The 21,347-nt window shown below is 47.3% G+C and overlaps 1 long non-coding RNA gene across 1 annotated transcript; it reads right to left on the bottom strand.

Annotated features, from left to right (window-relative positions):
* Positions 1 to 287: 287 nt before the first annotated feature.
* LOC128349287 (uncharacterized) lies at positions 288 to 2,355 on the bottom strand. The gene is made up of 3 exons (XR_008318703.1): positions 2,285 to 2,355; positions 1,296 to 1,541; positions 288 to 407 (listed from the first exon to the last, which is right to left on the bottom strand). It is a non-coding gene; the product is annotated as an uncharacterized LOC128349287 (long non-coding RNA).
* Positions 2,356 to 21,347: the final 18,992 nt, after the last annotated feature.

Below are 21,347 nucleotides of genomic sequence, written 5' to 3'. Positions count from 1 at the left end.
CAGGTTCATGTTTAGGAGCTTCCCATGAGCAAAGCAGCTCTTTGGAACAACCTATCAACTATTCTGCCACCTTTAAATAACTCTGCAGGTTTAGCTATTATTATTTCAGATGCTGAAAAATAATTTTCAAAAACATGCCACATGATTCTAAAGAAAATAAATAGCATCTCAGAGATATTCCAACTCCAGCAGGCAGAAATTGTTTCCTTTTATCTGCACCATGCTTTAGAAAACTGAATAATAACTTATATTTTGAAGGATTTATCATGCTTTTTGCTACAACTTCCAAATCTATTGTGCAGCCTGTAATCCTTGCTGTCTTCTCTTCACTGCTTCTCTTCTTCATGGGAACTTGATAACTCCACCAGGGAGCTTTGGCTTGCTGTCCTGCCTCTGTAAGTCCAGTTCTTAAAATAAAAATTTAAAAAACCTCAGGATAAATAAATATTTTACATCCTTTGTATTGTCTTGATGGGCTAAACAAAAACTCCCAACAAGTTGTGCAAGCAAAATCTCATAAGGAAAGCTTATTTGCCTTATGTGATCTTATATGTCATTTGGAAGTCTATTGTAGGAGATGGGTCAAAAGTTGTCACGAAATGTGTGTTGCCCTTCTTTTAAAAAAAAAGTTTCAGTCATATACACAATGCTGTCACAAACAAGTGAGGCGCCTCACACGATGAGTGTGATGCACCAGATGGGGTTTGTGCGGGAAGAGGAGGCTTAGATCACTCTACCCCTACACGAGCAGTCACGTGTTGATGGATGGCTGGATCAGCTGCCCAGCCGAGCAGCTGCTCCAGTCGGGTGCTCCCACTCCTCGCCACAACTCTGTCGAGAGCTCTGGGGGTCGAGGGAAGGGGCGCGCCGCTGTGCAGTGCCCTGGCCCCCTGAATCCCAGGAAGGCACTGCACAAGTGCACGGTGACTTCCTGGGGTCCCGCCTCCCCTCTCCCCCACCCCCCAGTGTGACTGCCGTGGCTGCAAGCAGCCATGGCTGACACACGATCAAATAAGCAAGGTTAACGGATCACTCGCTCCGTTAACTTTGTTTAGGGTGAGAGGTACTTAGGCAGGCTAGCCACCAAAGAACCACTGGGCTTGCCTGACAGCGGGGTGGTTCTCACGATTGCTCAAAAACGGGCTGGGCTCCCTTAGCCCAGTTTGGAGCAATTGTGAGAATAGCTTCATAATTACAGATTTCTGCCATTCTTAAAATGGTTTTCAAACTTTCAGGACATGATTTCCACATTAAGTTGTCTGGTGAGGAATCACCAGAGAGGGAAACTCTCTTACCTCTTGAGGTGAAAAGCGGGGTGGAGGCAGGATTTTGAGCATTCAAATGTCTTGGAAGCAAGAAATTAAACAGCTCCTACATAGACTTCAGACAGTGCCAACTGGGACAAAAGGTCATTCCACCAGGATAATTTAACTATGTCGATTTGCTTCTAAACAATGCAGAGCCTTGCACGTTGGAGGTTGAGTTCGATTCAGATTAGTAGTATTGGAACTGCCGGAGCATTCTTTTAGAGGTTGTTAAAGCTAGATGATGATTTGCCAGGTAAAAAGGAAAAAAAAACACCCTGTGATTTAACTAGTACTAAGGTTTTGCTAAGACAGCTAACCTATCAGCCAACAGACATGCCAGGAATCAAACTGAAATGGAGGACTTACTTACTAGCACCCTGTTGGTTGGCTGAAGGAACAAGACCCTTAAATTGGGTCTTAAAGCTCTGCATACATCAATCTCTAGGTAGGCTCAACTAGTCGATCTCTGCTTACTCAATAAAATGCTTTTGACCAATTCTGCAACATAAACTAAAAACCTCTAGAACCGGTTACATAGACTAGCAGTAAGATGAGTACAGTACTGACATAGCTCTTTATTCTAAATGCACTCTAAACCTGTGATGCTCTTGAGGCAGCATGCTACCTACAGCTAGGGATGGTACTGCAATTTTTAAGAAGTGACATTCAAAAGACAATTTCAGGATTTCTCTAAGAAGAAACTTCTGAGAGTTTTCTCAGGTGGTTTCTTCACCATCCTTTAACTACTTTACAGAATAAAAGAAAACACCTGAGGGAAGAGTGGAAATATTAAACTATGTGTAATGTGTAGGTCCACCCTGAGGCATGGTTGGAACAATTCAGGAAATAGGCCGCCCTCAGATATCACACCAGACAACCATGCCAGAGGTTCAGCTTTGTGGTCATCCAAATGTGGGAAGCTGTGGTTCCCTGAGAAAGGTGACCTGAGGTTTCTGACCACAAACCTGAATTTATACCTCTGGTTAATCTTTGGTTTCACCACCAAAACCTCTGGTCAAAAGGCAGCATCATGTCATCTGAAAGCCTGATGCTGTTTGAAGCCAGAGTTGAGAGTAGGAAACTCCTCCCTCTCTCTGTCTCTGATTGGCTGCCACAGCTGTCCTTCATGATAAGCCTATGCTGCCAGTTCCTCCCCTTTTCAGGCTCCCAGACTCCAGATCGGAATCATCTGGGAGCACAGAGGAGAGAATGGGGGCAAACTGGACCTGTGGTTTGCCATTATGTGCAAAAGTGACAATAGTGTCCTTCAAAAAAGTCTCAAGCTCTCTAGTACACTCTCTCTCAAACACACTTCAGAATCTACATGTTTTACTGTCTACTATAATAGCTTTGGGATATACTCCCTGCTGAAATAAGAACATCTCCTTCTCTGTTTGTTTTCAGGAAGCCCTTCAAGACTCTCCTGTTCTTGCAAGCTTTTATTTAGAATTAATTTTATTTATGTTAATAATCATTTTTAATAACTGTTTTATACTTTTTATTGTGTCCTGTGTATTTTAATCTGTGTTTTTAAAATTTTGTACACCACCTCGAGATGTACATATCAGGCTGCCACAGCACTCCCAAGGCCGCCGCAGGAGTAAGTACTTCATTTTTTAAAAGTATTTTAACAATTGCGGAAGCCCCTTGTACCCCTCAAACCTGGCCCAAACTGGCTCAAATTCAGGCCAGGCTGGGCCCCAGTCCAGAGGGTGGCAAAAACAAACTGGTCTGGTCTGAATCCAATTTGGATTCAAACTGAACTTGTAAAACTGGTTTTGTGCACATCTATTATCCACCTTCTTCTTTCTATTAGAAGAAAACTATATCCAACACCAACAAATTACACGTTAAAATATTTGGGGAATAAAAAGGACTTCTTTCACCAATGAAAGGCAGATAAAGATGGGATATGATTGGTATCTCTGGGAAGACTGATCAACAGGATAATAATTTACTTGCCATCACCTTAAAAAGAAAAAGGATGGGATGTGTGTGTACTTCAGATTTTGGGCAAACCTACATATTTGGTGGAATTGTCTATTTGGAACTCTGAAAGCTTGTTGCTTTTTGTTCCTTTTTTTAAAAAACAGCCATCAGGGGGCACAATCTGGATTGGGATCACAGCATAGGGGGAAAGGGGGTTAACCCTTTGCTATCATACAGACTTCTCAATGTGAATTGTGGCCTTGGGGCTATTTGCCCCATTATTTATTATTTATTTAATTTATTTATTTAGCATATTTTTATACCGCCCAAAACGCAAGTTCTCTGGGCAGTTTACAAAACAATAAAAACAACCAATAAAAAAGATTAAGACAGTTCAACAATTAAAATTTAAAACGTTAAAACTATTAAAACACAATTAAAACACACACAAAATCTAATTAAAAACCTGGATGAACAAACGCATCTTGACTGCCCTTTTATAAGTTGTAAGAGATGGGGAGGCTCTTATTTCAGCAGGAAGTGTGTTCCAAAGCCTCAGGGCAGCAATGGAGAAGGCCAGTCCCCGAGTAGCCACCGGACAAGCCGGTGGCAACTGCAGACGAACCTCTCCAGATGATCTCAATGGGCAGTGTGGTTCATAGCAAAGAAGACGTTTTGCCATTAGATGAAACGTTACAAGCAAAGATAATAGTTACTTTGGGAAGTTTGTATTACATTGACAGAGGATAAGTGGCAGATGTATTTACTTTTTTACAGCTATGCTTCTGAGAACACTGGATCCAGATTTATGCTTAGAATTCAAAATTAAGAAGTCCCAGAGCTTGTTGAAATGCTAGTTAGACAAGAGACATCTTGTACTGTACTTGTAAAATAACTCATTGTGATCCAGAAATTTCTGAGAGAAAATAAACATTGAGTTATGCCATTTTGATGGATCACTTGTCAGAGGGATGTGCAGTTATGGGGCTGCTGAAACCTCCATTCTTCCTTATGGATAAAAACCTTAAGAATGCATAAACTTCAAAAAATCACTTAAAAATCAGCCCTTTGCCCAATTCCTTTCAAATAATTCTGGTAGCTTCCTTGCCCCCCTTGGGAACTACCACCCACCACACTATTCTGTAGGCTACCCCTTCCCCCCCAACGTGAAATGATACATTTGCTGGAATCCTCATTATTCCCTATGAGGAATTTTAAAATGCTTTAAAAATTCACCAATAATCCAAGGAGTGTCTGATTGCCTTGGGGTTTTGTGGGTGGTAGGCACGCCTGGGTGCCTACCATCCACCCCACTTTTGTGCCCCTAGGTGTTCCACAATAGGGAATAATTGGCTGGCTCAAGTCCCATTATACCCTATGAGAAAAATAATTAAAAATATTTCAAATATTCATTAAAAAATCATAGGAGTGACCGATTGCTTCGGGTTTGGGTGGTAGTTGACACCCATGGGTGCTCCACAATAGGGAATAATGGGCTGGTTCAAGTCCCATTATACCCTATGAGAAAAAATAGAAATAAATTTCAAAAATTCATTAAAAATCAAACGAGTGTCCGATTGCTTTGGGGGCTGGGTGGTAGGTACCCATGGGTGCCAGCTACCACCCCACCCACTTTTGGAGGTTCAAACTGGTTCAAACTGGTTCAAACTGGTTCAAATTCAAACTGAACCAGGGGGTTCAAGCAAAACCAAAACTGAACGTCCCCCTCCCAGTTCAAATCTGGTTTGAATTTGAACCGAACTGGGTGAACTGGTTTTGTGCACATCCCTAGTAAAAAGTAAATAACAGAGAAAAAAAAGACTTTTTATTAAAATTACTACAGACTACTTCCATCTGAGGCTTTTAGCTTTTTAGATACACTTTAAAAAACTTAGTTGCTTACAAGAATACTTCAAAAGCATCCAGATGGTTATGGAGCAGCACGCTTTTGAAACTTAGTTACTCAGTTGTGAATAACAGATATTTAGGAAAATACAAAGCACACACACAGGCAAAGTCTGACTAAACACTCTTTTCCTCGACTATATTCCCAAAGGCAAAGCCCTGGCTTCCTGTCCTTGAACTCACTAAACTCCTGATGAGAATCAAGCCTCCTGCAATCCTGTCTTACAAGGATCTACAGTCATCCTGCTGTAGCAAACTCCACTGATGCATGTCCTCCATGCACCTACCACAGACTTCCTTTCTTCTTCCCAGAATCCCACCTGCAGCTCTCATGTCCCATCCACCTAGTGGACTGATTTGTTGCACCCTGGAGTTCGCCAGCCTGTCAATCAAGACAAAGGTTAACTCATTAGACTGTGGGGAGACTGGTCACTACAGAAACATAGGAAGTTGCTTTATAGCGAGTTAGACCATTGGTCCATCTAGTTCAGTATTGTCTACACAGACTTGCAACGGCTTCTCCGATGTTGTAGGCAGGAACCCCTCCATTTTCTTGGAGATGCCGGGGAGGGAACTTGGAACCTACTGCATGTAAGTATGCAGATGCTCTTCCCAGAGTGGACCAATTCCCTAAGGGGAATTACTTACAGTGCTCACATGTAGTCTCTCATTCAAATGCAAACCAGGGTGGACTCTGCTTCACACAGGGGACAATTCATGCTTGCTATCACAAGACAAGCTCTCCTCCCACCCTTTTTAATGAAGTGTGGTAAGATGGTTGGCTCAGTGGAAGATTTTTGGAGGTGGTGCTAAACTAATGGCCATCATAATTGCCCCCACTGACTTGGCATCAGTGCCACCGCACCATATCCCACATGCTAAAGCCTGCTGTTACTTAGAGCCAGAAGCATTATGACCACTGAGCACCATCATGTCCTGACTTCTGCTATTGCTATATTCTTCAGCATACGGTAAGGTGGTGGTGAAGGGAGATAGCTTCCAAAGTTTTAATACACTGTGGATCACACACACAGAAAATCTTTGGGCCAACAATATGGAAGTTACAGGACTCTGAACTGAGGACAAAACAGTAGAGTGTTTTGAAGGGCCTTATAATCTCATTATGATCATACAGCACCTGATCTTTTCCAGGTGATGTGTTTCTGCTGCAAGGAGTCCACAAAACAAGAAACAGAACTACTAACCTGGGTGAACAGTAGAGGGTTTGGGTCCATCCTGAATGAATCCATTTCATCCTACTGCTTCCCACTCCGTTCCCCTTCCCCATTTTTCCAAGTGCAGGACAGTGGTAGGGAGGGCTCCATTAATTAGCCCTATTCAGACATTATGTTGAAGGAGTATGCAGATATCTGTACATTCGTGTGTGTGTGTGTGTGTGTGTGTGTGTGTGTGTGTGTGTGTGTGTGAAATATTCCAAAAGTGAACCTGGGTTCAGGCCCCTCATAAGCATGGTACAAACAGAAAGTATATTGTACCTATGTTCAACATAGTGTGTGAACAACTGCACCTGTGTAAACTATACATTTGTACCAATGTCAAACATAATGAGGCCATTCACACAATCAAAAAATGTGTTCTATCCAGGTTTGGGAGCTGTTTGTGCTTCCAATTTTTGGTTGGACTGGGTCTCACAATCAGTGAGACCTGGTTTCTGGCGGTGAGCCAGGAGAGCGGGCTAAGCCCGCTCTCCACGCACACGAGCGCGGAGGGAGCCCTGGATGGCTGGATCGGCTGCCCACATGATTGCTGGCTCTGTGACGGAGCCGGCGGGTGCTGGGGAGCTCGGGGGCCATGTGGCCCCCAGAAGCCCCAGTATGCCCTGCGCGAGTGCGCAGGGCATACTGGGGAGACCCCCAGAGCCAGGAGGCAGCTTTTCACCTCCCCTCCGGGGGCCCTACTTGCAAGTAGCCATGGTGCGGAGCCGCGCCGTGGCTACTCACTATCAGATAGCATGGTTTTGCAGAGTGCTCACTCCGCAAACCTGGGCTATGGGGAGGGCTACAAGAGCGGGTTATGCGCTCGAGAACCACTGGGCTCGCAGCCAAGCCGGCTCTCCTAGCCCAATTTTTGTAGATTGTGAGAATAGCCCCGTTGTATGTAAGCAAGTTAAGAGGAAAACCTGGGTAGAAATGATTGAGGCTATATTCACAATGGGGGGAAACCGGGGAACCCAGCCCGGTTTCCCCTCATTGTGAGAACCACTGGGCTCCTGGGTGAGCCTGGTGGTTCTCTGCCAGCTAGCCTACCAAAGAAGCCCTCCCCTTAACCCAGGTTAGTGGAATAAGCGCTCCGCTAACCTGGGTTTTCTGGTTGTGTGCCATCGCAATGCAGCTCCGCACCATGGTGACACATGAGGAGGCCCCCTCCGGGAGGCTGAAACAAGCCTCCCAGTCCCGGGGGTCTCCCCAGGATGCCCCGTGCACTTGTGTGGGGCACCCTGGGACTTCTGGGGGCTGGGCATCCCCCGCTCCCCACCGCCCCAACCAGCTCTGAGATTTTATTTGTTTGTTTGTTTGTTTTTACATTTATATCCCGCTCTTCCTCCAAGGAGCCCAGAGCGGTGTACTACATACTTGCGTTTTCTCCTCACAACAACCCTGTGAAGTAGGTTAGGCTGAGAGACAAGTGACTTGCCTAAGTCACCCAGCTAGTATCATGGCTGAATGGGGATTTGAACTCAGGTCTCCTCGGTCCTAGTCCAGCACTCTAAACACTACACCATGCTGGCTCCATGTGGGCAGCCGATTGGCCGCCCAGGGACGGCTTGGTGATCATCTACGGGGAGGGGTAAGTTAACCCGCTCTCCCTGCAGACCCACCGGAAGCTCTTCTCACTGATCACGAGAAGAGCTTGCTTGTGTGGAAGCAAGGTAGGAGGAAAACCTGGGTAGCTTTTCTTCTTACCTTGCTTCCACATAATCACTTCTATCTAGGTTTTCCTCCTATCTTGCTTCCACACAACTGAAAATTGGAAGTGCACACAGCTCCCACATCTGGACAGAACACAGTTTTTGATGGGGTGAATGACCACATTATGTGGGATAGTGCTATAGTTAATAGTGAGACTACACAGTAGTCAAGTAGGCCAAGAAGTCAAAAGTCAGTAGTCAAAAGTCAGTAGTCAAAAGGCCAAGAAGCAATTAATAGTGGGACTATACACACACGTGTGCAAAACCTCGGTTTTGCACATGCGTGTGAACCACTGGGATCTGGCCCAATTCTGGCGACTACAGGGCAGCAGACCTGCCTATTTAGGCACTCTATTAAATGAGGTTAAGGGAGCGCTCACTCCCTTAACCCTGTTTATTTGCTCACGTGCCAGCTGCAGCTGCTTGCAGTCACGGGTGAAACGCTAAGGGAGGGGGGGAGTCCTATAACGCACTGCACACTTGCACAGTGCATTATCAGAGCTCCGGGGGATGGAGCAACATGCGGCGGTGCATCCAGGCACCCAAACCACCTGAGCTTCAGAGGGCACTGCCCAGAGGAGGCAGAGGAGGCGGGTGATCTGCCCAAAAGGGAAGGGGAGGAGATTGTCTGCGGGCAGGCGCGGCTTGTGAACTCTCCTCTGGGGGGGGGCAGCAGGCAGCTTCTTTAAGGTAAACAGAGCTGGTGCTCTGTGCCGCCCAGCAGCCCCCGTGGCAGGGAATCGCCTCCGCTACTCACCTGGCCTCTGGTGGGGGCTCACCTCCACGGGAGCCAGGTGAGTGGCGAAGGCGATTTCCCGCCGTGGGGACTGCTAGGCGGCACGGAGCACCAACTCCATTTACCTTAAAGAAGCCGCCCCCCCTGGAGGCGAGTTCATGAGCCATGCCTGTCTGCGGGGAGGGTGACCCACTCTCCCCACAGACTGCCCCGGAGCTCTTTTCACTGATCATGAGAAGAGCTTCACTATCTCAGAATGAGGCACTGTTGCAAGCATGCACAGCAGCATCTGGGGCCACTAAAAGCTAAGGGAAGGGTAATTAAATTAGACTTAAATGGCTCCAATTTGAATCAGGGGGGAATGGTGGTTTGCTCATCACTACCCATAACTGTTCCAACAAGCTGCATTTATGTTTTAGGGAAACTGTGCTTTCCCATTGGGAACAGTTTCACATCTGAATGTTTTCAGATAAGGCTCTCACTGACCCAATCCAAGGGCAGACTGTTCTCACTTTTTTTTCCTTGATGGCAAATGTCCTACATCTAAGAGAATATTCCTGTTCATTTTTTAATGCAACATGACATTGGTGTCGTGGAAAGTTAATGACAATGGAAAGTGACTTTGAAGAAAGTTCAAAGACTAGTAAAGATTGAAAGATATTGGGTATCTGTTTCCACAGTTTGAGCAATGGGGAGGCAAACATTTTTTGCTAAGCAGTTAGTGTACAAATGACCAAAATTTTGTGTAGGGTTCTAAACATTAGATTGTCTTGAACAGAAAGAAACCTGTCCATTTTTGTTCATTTATTTACCCAGACCAAAGATCTAGGTATTTAATGCTTCATTAACACTTTTGCTCACCCTGAACTTTATCTTGAGGGTATATGAATTAGGTATTCAGATGTTATCTTGACAGGTGCCAAAAGATGCCTTTGAACAAGATGTACAATATAGGAAATAGATAGTTGCCCTTAGGGATGCTAATGGCACACAACTTGGTATATTGGCTGAATGCTCTCACATAGTCCAGATGTGCTGCTCCAAGGTGGATGTTTGATCTTGGATGGATAAAGATTTATCAGCTTTAGCAGAGTGGATACCAGCTTGAGCAAAGGGATGAAGAGAGAAGAAGGGAGCTTATCACCTACCTTGTGTCACCCTGCCCTCGAAGATGGTGTGCAGAGATTGGGGTGAGTACCAGCAGCTGCCTCTTTCAGATATACACATATATATTTGTCACTCTTAATTATGTCATATGCAGAGCCATAACCTTATTTAAATAAAGGGTGGGGGTATCCATGCTGAGGTTGCCTTGTCTGGGTTGGCCCAGGACTTCATGTCCATCATTTCAACCATGGCCCAGCACATTGTTGGCCCAACACATGAAGTGGGGCACACTCTGGATCTGGTGTTTTTCAGCTGGGCAGGAGGATGTTGATTTGAATGTGAGGGATGTGTCATCTGTACCCTTGTCATGGTCAGATCACTTCCTTCTGAAGTTTAGAGTTTCAGTGGCTATACCACTCTACAAGGGTGGGGGACCTATAAAAATGGTCCACCCTCGGAGACTGGTGGACTCCAGTGGATTCCTGAGGGCTCTGGGGGATTTTCCAGCTTGTTTGGGCAGGCACTTCTGTCAAAGCTGTAGTTGCTCTCGGGAATTGAGTGATAGCTTGGGTGGTTGAAACGGTCATTCCCAAGCACCCTCTTCTGCAAAGCAGCCCATGCAGCTCATTGGTATACACCTGAGGGTGATTAAACAAGCTGGGAGATGGCTGGAACAAAAGTGGAGCAAAATTCAGGGTGACTCTGAGCAAACACAGGTTAGAGCTCATTATTGAGCCTATTCTATGGCAGTGATGGAACAGAAGCACATTTTTTGTCCACCATTGCATCCTCTCAATGTTGTCCAATGGGCTTTTTTGGGTCTGGTGGGGTCTACTTCAAGGCCTGTTTCCAAATGATGATGCTCGGGGGTTACTGCTCAACTCCTTGGCAGTTGTGCTTTGGGGTTCAGCTGGGTCCCATTCTTTCCCCTATGCTGTTTAACATCTACATGAAACTAGGGTGTGCACAGAACCAGCTTGTCCAGTCCAGTCCAAGTTCAAACCGGACCCAACCCCGACCTGGCCAGTTCGGCTGGCACCCCCCTCACTCCCCCCAGTTCAGTTTGCTCTGGGGGGGTTTACGAACTATCTATCTATCTATCCTTACTCCCTCTGGGGGGTGTTCTCCAAGTTGGGGAGGGGGGTCCATGGAGGTTCTCCCTCCCCCTGCCAGTCTCCCTTCAGTCCAAAACTGGCCTGTTCAGCCATTCTTGGGCCCGTTTGGGCCTTCCCCTCAGCGCATTGGCCATTTTGGAGGTTGCTGTGCATATGCAATGGGCCTCTGCATGGCCTGGCATGACCCAGGACCAAACAGGGGGTGGTTTGGTTCAGCCTTGAACTGCTGAACGTATTCCACATTGAGTGCTTGCTGGACTGCCATAATCCAGATGCCAAGGAATTGGGCAAAGGGCTGATTATTTGTGATTTGTCCAGTACCCCATGGGTTAGCAACCGATGGGGGTGGTTGGCACCCTATGTGCTCTACACCACCACTCTCTCTGAGCCACTCCAGTGCCCCCCAAGTGCAGTTATGGGGCTGCTGAAACCTCCATCGTTCCCTATGAGGAAGAACCTTAAAGATGCATAAACTCCATTAAATCTTTAAACATCATCCCTCTGCCCAATTCCTTTGAAATAATTCTGGCAGCTTCCTGGCCCCCTCTGGGCACCACCACCCACCCTACTCTGCTCTGGGCCACCTCTTTCCCCCCCAATGTGAAGCTTTACTTTTGCTGAAACCTCCATTATTCCCTATGGAAAAAATCTTAAACTTCAAAAATTCACCAAAAATCACCCCTTTGCCCAATTCCTCTGAAATGTGAGTGGTAGCTTCCACCCATTTGGCACGACCACTCCCACCCACTAGATTTGCCCCAGGGCCATTTTCTTAAATCCAAAACGTTTCGGATTTGGATTTTGCAATTTTGAACAAAGAACAAAATTGGGGTGTTTCGGATTGGCTGGTTTCGAACAAAGAACAAAATGGGGGTGTTTTGGATTTGGGACAAAAACAAAACATTAAAAAAACAAAACGCAGAACCCTACCTTTTATAGCCAAAGCTGCTAAAAGCGCTCCAAGCCACAGAGGCCACTTAAGTCTCTAGCAACAGTGCTAGATCAATGAGCACCCCAAGCTGCGAACTTGCTCCTTCAGGGAGAGTACAACCCCATCTTGAACAGGCTGAACATCATTCAACCAGGCAGAGGAGCCACAGACCCACAATACTTCTGTCAAACTGGATTGAGTCTCAGTTTATTCACCCTCATCCAATCCATTACTGCATCCAGGCACCAATTCAGGACAGTCACTGCCTCACCTGTGTCTGATGAAACAGAGACATACAACTGAGTCTCATCTACATATTGATGACAGTCCACCATCATCCAAATCTCTGGATGATCTCTCACAGAAGTTTCATGCAGATGTTAAACAGCATAGGCAAAAGAATGGAACCCCGCAGAACCCCACAGCATAACTACCAACGAGTTGAGCAGTAAGTGATTCCGACCTTTTCAAAGCGGTTCCGACTGGTTCTGACCGGTTCAAAGTGGTTCAAAGTGGTTCCAACCAGTTCAGACTGGTTCAAAGTGGTTCAGACCGGTTCTGACCAGTTCCAACTGGTTCAAACCTGGTTCCAACTGGTTCAAAGTGGTTCCAACCAGTTCAAAGTGGTTAATACCAGTTCAAACCGGTTCAGACCAGTTCAGACCAGTTCAAAGCGGTTCCGACTGGTTCAAAGCCGTTCCGACTGGTACAAAGTGTTTCAGACCGGTTCAAAGCGGTTCTGACCAGTTCAAACTAGTTCCGACCAGTTCCAAGCGGTTCTGACTGGTACAGACTGGTTCAAAGCAGTTCCGACTGGTTCTAAGCATTTCAGACCAGTTACGACCAGCGTTTCTAAGAGGTTAATACCAGTTCCGACCGGTTCAGACCAGTTCCGACTGGTTCAAAGCGGTTCCGACCGGTTCAAAGCAGTTCAGACCGGTTCCGACCAGTTCAGACCGGTTCAAAGCAGCTGTGACCGATTCAGACCGGTTCCAAATGGTTCAAAGTGGTTCCAAGTGGTTCAGACCAGTTCCGACTGGTTCAAAGTGGTTCAGACTGGTTCAAAGTGTTTCTGAACAGTTCAACATGGTTCCGACCAGTCCTAATCAGTTCCGACCAGTTCAAAGTGGTTCAGAACAGTTCAGACCTGTTTAAAGCAATTCAGACTGGCTGAAAGCGGTTCTGACTGGTTCAAAGCAGTTCAAATCAGTTCAAAGTGGTTGCGACCCAATTAAAGCTGTTCTGACCAGTTCCAACCAGTTCCGACTGGTTGAAAGTAGTTCCAACCGGTTCAAAGCAGTTCAAAGCGGTTTCAACTGGTTCAAAGTGGTTCCGATGGGTACAAAACAGTTCTGATCAGTTCAAAGCGATTCTGACCGATTCAAAGTGGTTCAGACCGGTTCCAAGTGGTTCAGACCAGTTCAGACCTGTCCTGACTGGCTCAAAGCGGTTCAGACCGTTTCAAAGCAGTTCAGAATGGCTCAAACCGGTTCCGATCTGCTCAAAGCAGATCAGACCAGTTCTGACTGGTTCAAAGTGGTTCTGACCGGTTCAAAGTGGTTCCGACTGGTTCCAACTGGTACAAAGTGGTGACAACTGGTTCAAAATTGTTCAGACTGGTTCAAAGCATTTAAGACCAGTTCCGAACAGATCAGATCGGTTCTGACAGGTTCAAAGTGGTTCCAACCAAAGAGGTTCAGACAGGTTCCATCCGATTTGATCCTGTTGAAACCGGTTTTAACTGGTTGGAACCACTTTGAACCAGTTTTAAGCGGTTCTGACCAGTTCAAAGAGGTTCAGACTGGTTCAAAGTGGTTCAGACTGCTTCAAAGTGGTTCTGAGCGGTTCAAAGTGATTCCGACCGGTTCTGATCGGTTGAAAGCGGTTCTAACCAGTTTAAACCAGTTCCAAGTGGTTCAAAGTGGTTTTGATTGGTTCAAAGCGGTTCAGAGCAGTTCCGACCGGTTCAGACCAGTTCCAACCAGTTCAAACCGGTCTGTCCAGTTCTGACCGGTTCCAAGTGGTTCTGACTGGTTCCGACCAGTTCAAAGCGATTCTGACTGGTTCTAAGCGTTTCAGACCTGTTCTGACTGGTTCAAAGCAGTTCAGACTGGTTCAAAGTGGTTCCAACTGGTTCAAAGTGGTTCCGACTGGTTCAAAGCAATTCCAACAGGTTCCAACTGTTTCAAAGCAGTTCCGACCAGTTAGAAGAGGTTCTGACTGGTTCCAACTGGTTCAAAGCAGTTCTGACGGGTTTAGACCAGTCCAAAGTGGTTCCGACCAGTTCAAAGTGGTTCAAAGCTGTTCTGACTGGTTCAAAGTGGTTCCGACCGGTTCCAAGCGGTTCAGACCAGTTATGACCAGTTATGACCAGTTCAACCTGGTTTCGACCAGTTCCAACTGGTTCCAAGTGGTTCGGACCGGTTCCAACCCCTTCAAAGTGGTTCCAAGCGGTTCAGACCATTTCCGACTGGTTCAAAGTGGTTCCAACCGGTTCAAAGCAGTTCTGACCAGTTCAAAGCAGTTAAGACTAGTTCCAAGCGGTTCCGACCGTTTCAAAGCATTTCAGATCGGTTCAGTCCGGTTCCAAGTGATTCTGACTGGTTCAAACCAGTTCTGACTGGTTCAGTCCCGTTCCAAGTGGTTCTGACTGGTTCAAACCAGTTCCAACTGGTTCAGACTGGTTCCAACTGGATCAAAGTGGTTCTGTCCTATTCTAAGCATTTCATACCTGTGGTTCCAAGCGGATCCAAGCGGTTCTGTCAGGATCAAAGTGGTTCCGACCGGTTACGACTGGTTCAAAGTGGTTCTGACTGGTTAGAAGCGGTTCCGACCAGTTCCAACTGGTTCAAAGCAGTTCTGACCGGTGTAGACCATTTCAATGCGGTTCTGACTGGTTCACAGCGGTTCTGACTGGTTCAAAGTGGTTCAGACCGGTTCCGACTAGTTCCGACTGGTTTAAAGCAGTTCCAACCAGTTCCAACTGGTTCCAAGTGGTTCAGACACGTTCCAACCAGTTCAAAGTGGTTCCAAGCAGTTCCAAATGGTTCAAAGTGGTTCAGACTTGTTCAGACCTGTTTAAAGCTGTTCAGAATGGTTCAAACCAGTTCCGATCGGCTCAAAGCGGTTCCGACCAGTTCTGACTGGTTTAAAACAGTTCCGACTCGTTCAAAGAGGTTCTGACCAGTTTAGATCAGTTCAATGCGGTTCCAACTGGTTCTATCCGGTTCAAAGCAGTTTAGACCGGTTCAGACCTGTCCCGACTGTTTCAAAGTGGTTCAGACTGGTTCTGACCAGTTCTGACCGGTTTAAAGTGGTTCTGACCGGTTCAAACTGGTTCAAAGTGGATCAGACTGGTTCCAACTGGTTCAAAGCGGTTTAGACTGGTTCAAAGCTGGAAAGACCAGTTCCAACCAGTTCAGACTGGTTCCGACTGGTACAAAGCAGTCAGAACCACTTTGAACCAGTTTAAAGTGATTCAGACTGGTTCAAATTGGTTCAGACCGGTTCAAAGTGGTTCTGAACGGTTCTGAACGGTTTAAAGTGGTTCTGACCAGTTCAAACCAGTTCCAAGTGGTTCCGACTGGTTCCGATTGGTTCAAAGTGGTTCTGACTGGTTCTAAGCATTTCAGACCTGTTCTGACTGGTTCAAAGCAGCTGAGACCGGTTCAAAGTGGTACCAACCGGTTCAGAAAGTTGCGAAGTTCAGACCAGTTCAAACCGGCTCAAACCGGTTAAGACCGGTTCAAACCGGTTCTGAATGGTTCAAACCGGCTCAGACCGGTTCGGACTGGTTCAGACCAGTTCCGACCAGTTCAAAACAGTTCCGACCAGTTTGAACCAGCTCAAACCATTCCAGACCAGTTTAAACCGGTTTCGACTGGCTCAAACTGGTTCCGACCGGTTCAAACCGGTTCAGACTGGTTCAAACTGGCTCTAACCATTTCCGACCAGCTCAATCCTGTTGAGAACGGATCAAACCGGTTCCGAGCGGTTCTGAGCGGTTCCAACCGGATCAAACCGAATCCGACCAGTTCCGACTGCCTCAAAGTGGCTCAAAGCGGTTCCGACCTGTTCTGACCACTTCCAGCCCATTCATACCAGTTCAAACCGGTTCTGACTGGTTCTAACGGGTTCAAAATGGTTCCGTAACTCCACTTGGGGGGCACTGGGGTGGCCCAGAGCAAGTGGCAGTGTAATGCACATAGGGTTTGAGCCAGTTTGAACTGGTCTGTACCAGTCAGAACCAGTCGGAACCGGTTGCTGAACCAGTCTGAACGGGTTTGAACCGGTCTAAACCGGTTGGAGCCGGTCGGAACCTGTTTGAGCTGGTCTGAACCTGTTCGATCCGGTTCGATCTGGTCAGAACCGGTCTGAACCGGTTGGAACCAGTTTGATCCAGTCGGAACCTGTTCAAGGAAGTCCGATCCGGTCGGAACCTGTTTGAACCGCTCGACCGGTCTGAACCGGTCGGAGCCGGTCTGAACCGTTCTGAACCGGTCGGAACCGGTTTGAACCAGTTTGAACCGATCGGAACCAGTTGGAACCGGTTGGAACTGGCCGGAACCTGTTGAAACGGTTTGAGCCGGTCTCAGCCGGTTCAAACCAGTCGGAACTGGTCGGAACCGGTTTGAACCAGTCTGAACTGGTCTGATCCAGTCAGAACTGGTTTGAACTGGTCAGACTTCACTCTCAGCCTAACCTACTTCACAGGGTTGTTGTGAGGAGAAACCTAAGTTTTCCAGAAACCTCCATTATACCCTATGAGGAAAATCTTAAAGACGTGCAAAATTCAAAAATTCACCAAAAATCACCCTTTTGCCCAATTCCTCTGAAATGTGAGTGGTTCAGCCGTGAACTGCTGAACGTATTCCACATTGAGTGCTTGCTGGACTGCCATAATCCAGATGCCAAGGAATTGGGCAAAGGGCTGATTATTTGTGATTTGTCCAGTACCCCATGGATTAGCAACCGATGGGGTGGTTGGCACCCTATGTGCTCTACACCACCACTCTCTCTGAGCCACTCCAGTGCCCCCCAAGTGCAGTTATGGGGCTGCTGAAACCTCCATCGTTCCCTATGAGGAAGAACCTTAAAGATGCATAAACGCCATTAAATCTTTAAATATCATCCCTCTGCCCAATTCCTTTGAAATAATTCTGGCAGCTTCCTTGCCCCCTCTGGGCACTACCACCCACCCTACTCTGCTCTGGGCCACCTCTCCCCCCCCCCCCCCGATGTGAAGCTTTACTTTTGCTGAAACCTCCATTATTCCCTATGGAAAAAATCTTCAACTTCAAAAATTCATTGGATGAGGAACTCCCAGGCGTCCTTTGCGCCCAAAGCCCAAGTTTGGGCCGAGACTTTGCAGAGAGAAGAGCTCTGTTTGCCAGCTCCTCTCCTTTTTGAATTGTGGGGCCCTGATCGGCCCGACCGGCGCGGGCCTTGTTGTGGTGAGGACTCGGGCAGCTGGGAGGGCAGGCGGCCGCGGCGGGCGGCCACGGCGGCTGTAGTTTGGGCGGATTCGGCCCATCATCGGCCGTGTGGGGGGTGGCTTCCTTGGCCCGAAATCGGGCCTTGTGTTGGGCAGTTGGGTGGGTGGTCAGTGGCCGCGGCAATAGTTTGGGCCGATTTGGCCCCTAATCCGGTCGCGGCGGGGCAGCTGGTGTCCTGCCGCCCCAATTATTCTAAAGATTATGGGCGCCAAGCAGGAAAGCGGCGGGAGGGGTAAGTAAACCCTCCCTCCGCTCTTAAAGAAGCCCCCCACCCAGTGCCAGACCACAGTTGGCGGTTCCGTGCACACCCCTACAGCTCCCCACGCCAGTGCTGGGCAGATTTTAAAGAGCGCCCCACCCACACAAACACACACACACCTGGGGCACATGTCCGATAAGCGGCCGATGAGCGACCTCCTTATAGTATGGGCTGGGAATTCCAAAATGAAATTTGAATGTTTTCTCAAATGCACAGGTCTGAAATGCACAGGTGTCAATATATACTTGACAAAGATGCAACAAAAAAACAAATAATCGAATAAAATTATTATCTTGCTAAAAGCCTATCTGCATTAGAAATATTTTTAAATGAAAATACATATGATCCTTTCTTCTCCTTTTGACATAAATTCCAGGGAACACAGACTATAATAAGCCAGCTAGTGTCACTTTCAGGGAGAGAATGAGGGACAATGTCCATCCATTGACAATGTCACCCTGTTCATAGAAAAATAACAAGGCAGGGAGGACCCCCTTAATGAGTAGAATGTTGGACATAGATCTGTGTTAAAATTTCCCTCAACCATGAAGATTACTGGTTAGCCTTGGGTAAGTCACTAGCCAAGTAAGTCACCTCAGGGGCCTAGAGCATCTTTTCCAATGAGAGCAGGCTAAATATGTTTAGGCTTTTTCCTTGAGACATTTACAAAAAAGACAACTAAAGGGTATCATGATAGGTGTTCAGAAAAATATGCTTGGTCTGGAGAAAAAATAAGTTTTGGAGTGATCCAGTAAGAAAAACAACTATTGGCAGGAGATTCTGGACTGTCAACAGGGGCATAGTTATAATTGAACAAGGATGGGGAAAAGAAATGTCCCTGCACCCCTGAGGGAAGGAGGCCCACTGGCTGGGCAATAGGGGTATGCACAAAACCGGCTGGCCTGGTTCGGTTCAGGTCCAAATTGGACCTGAATAGGACCGAGCCAATTTGATTTACCCTCTATCAACCCCCCACCCCCGGGTTTGGTTCGGGGGGGGGTGTTCATGAGTCATTTTTTAAAAAAAGTAAAACTTACCCCCTCTGAGATGCTTCTCTGAGGCCAGGGGGGATCCTTCCCCTCCTCCCCACTGGCCTTCCTTGTGCCAAAAATCACCCGTTCAGGCTGTGAAATTTTGTGCCAAAAATCACCTGTTCTTTGACCCTTTCCAGGCCTTTCCCCTTTGCGCTAGCCATTTTGGAAGTCACTGCACATGCGCAATGGGCCTCTGTGTGGCCTGGGTCATGATCCAGCCATGCAGGGGCCCATTGTGCATGTGTGGTGGCCTCCAAAGTGGCCACCCCGATGAGGGAAAGGCCCAGAAAGGGCCAAATAATGCCTAAACTTTTAATGAAACTGTCTCGAGGGAGATTGGCCTGCACCCCCTAGTTTGGGCGAATGTGGGGAAATTAGCTCAGAAGGGGAGACAGTTCCAATCAGCCTTAGTTTGTGCAATGATGACATTGGATGCATTGTCTGTGAAAATAAAGCCCCACAAGAGGTGTGGCAACCCGCCGATCCATTCCTCTTTCTGGCAGCCGAGTACAGCTGCCACCTACTCCTTGGTGTGCTTGACATCCAAGGTCTCCACGTGCAAGTCGGTCCACCTGTGCCAAAATGCAGTGTGGGATGCACTGGAGCCAGAGGCAGCACCACTGGAGATCCTCTCTCTCTCCAGACCCCACCAGTGGGCAGTCAGGGCCAGGAAAGCAGCGTGCATCCCACTCACACTGTTCCACAGACCAATGGCGAAATGCATGCTGGTACTGCTAGAATTAAAAAAGCTTTCCAGCAATTTCACCCACCCCAAAAACAAATTAAAAGTAAAAACACTAAGAAAATAAATAAAAAGGCTGGTGGGGAAAAACACTGTGGGAATGGGAGAGGAAAGGGGAGGGGGAGAGTGGAGTCTGGAGCAGGTGGTGTGCTAAGCACAACAACAAAGGGATTAACAAATAAAAGCACTTGCTCCAGAGAAAACAAGGGAAACCCCTCCAAAGGGCTCAGAAAAAATTAAAAGCAACTGGCAGTGGCTGCTGAGCTGAGGCAGCAGCCACCAAAGCAAAAATGTGGGGGGAAAGTCTGGGTTAGAAAAATGGATGGGCCAGAGAGAGGCCTCAGGCCAAAGGGCCTGGGCCCCCTGGCCCAGAAGAGAAACGGTGTGGGCAGGGGGGGAGACACAGACACTCACTCACTCGGGGGCGGGGGGGGAATAAAAGCAGCAGGACAAACACATAGCAGAACAGACACACAGTGGTGGGGTGTGTGTGTGTGTGTGTGTTTAAAGCAGAGGCAGAAGGGAACAGGGGATTGGGGTCAAAAACACAACACCAGTCTGCCAAGCAGACCCTCACTACACCACCAGAACCAGCAGCAGCAGTGGCCAGAGAAAGCCAAGCAGCAACTGCAGCCAGAGTGATCTGGCTAGGTCAGAGGCTTGGCTTTAAATAGGATTTGAAACCTTTGCTCTCCCTGCTGGCCAATAGGGTGCCAGTTCTCAAGGACTGACACAGTGCACAGACTACCAGAGAGCCAGACTCATCTGGCCAATCAGGGAAGCAAGAGCTCAGCCAATGAAACCAATCAATGCAAGTCACACAACATGGAGGACAAGATCTAAAAAGGCCACTAGAACCTTCAAACCAGCTCAAACAGGCTCAAACCAAACCAGGCTCACTCGGTTCAAACTTGGACCGGCATTACCGATGCAATGCCCTGTTTGGTCTGAGTTCGAGCCTTCAAACCGAACTGGTTTGAATTCGAACTGTTTTGAATTCGAGCTGGTTTGCACATCCCTAGATTCAGCCCTGAAGGAGCTGGGCAAGAGGCTATATCACCTGTCCTGAACACCAAGGTGGTCTGCTTTCTTGTTGCAGTCTGATAGGGCCTAGAGTGAGAGGCACTGAGATGTTTGGCAATGGGAGTCCCAGATGTAAAATACACAAGGAAGCAAACTGGGTCATGGAGTTAGGGATACTTATATCCTAAAACATGCCTTAAGGACACATGTCTTTTGTCTTGCTCTGCTGAACAGGGGAGCCAAGACAACCTTTTTTTGGAATGCATTGTGTCTTGATTGTCTTTCCTGGATATTTGGATAGGAAGATGTGTGAAGTGCCTATGGTATTCAAGGCTGATTGTGAGGACAATTGGAGTGTGCAGGTGCATTTAAAGAATCTCCTGTGGTGGGACTGACTCTCCCAATAATTCTATTAACAGTTTCAATCGGCACACTTTCAAAGTTACATCACTTACTCATCCCTATTGTAATGGAGGCTGCAGATAAGAAACTTGTCTTGTCTCTCTTTTCTACCTGGCCTGATGGCCAGGTATTGTCTCTCTTTGTGAGAAGAAGAGGGGAGTTTAGATTTCATTCCAAGGCTGAAATGATCATAGATGCCAGACACTTGCAGTAGCTAGTCCGTGGAGTCTGCTTAGCTGGGCACCCCTCATAGAGGGTGTGAAGCTAATCCCCTTTTCAATTTGTAGGGCCGGTAGCTAGATCTAGGGGCGACCAGTCCACTGCCAGCTAAGTGACTGTCCCCATGTATAACATAGACTGGGAGCTCACATTGTGGTGCAGCTCCTGAGCATAGCAAAAGTGCAGTCTCCAAGCCTGGAGATGCAGTTGCAAC

Source organism: Hemicordylus capensis, chromosome 3 (genome assembly GCF_027244095.1).
Source record: "Hemicordylus capensis ecotype Gifberg chromosome 3, rHemCap1.1.pri, whole genome shotgun sequence".
Classification (NCBI taxonomy): domain Eukaryota; kingdom Metazoa; phylum Chordata; class Lepidosauria; order Squamata; family Cordylidae; genus Hemicordylus; species Hemicordylus capensis.
Note: the sequence above shows the minus strand (reverse complement) of the source record. Positions and strands in the feature narration are given on the sequence as shown.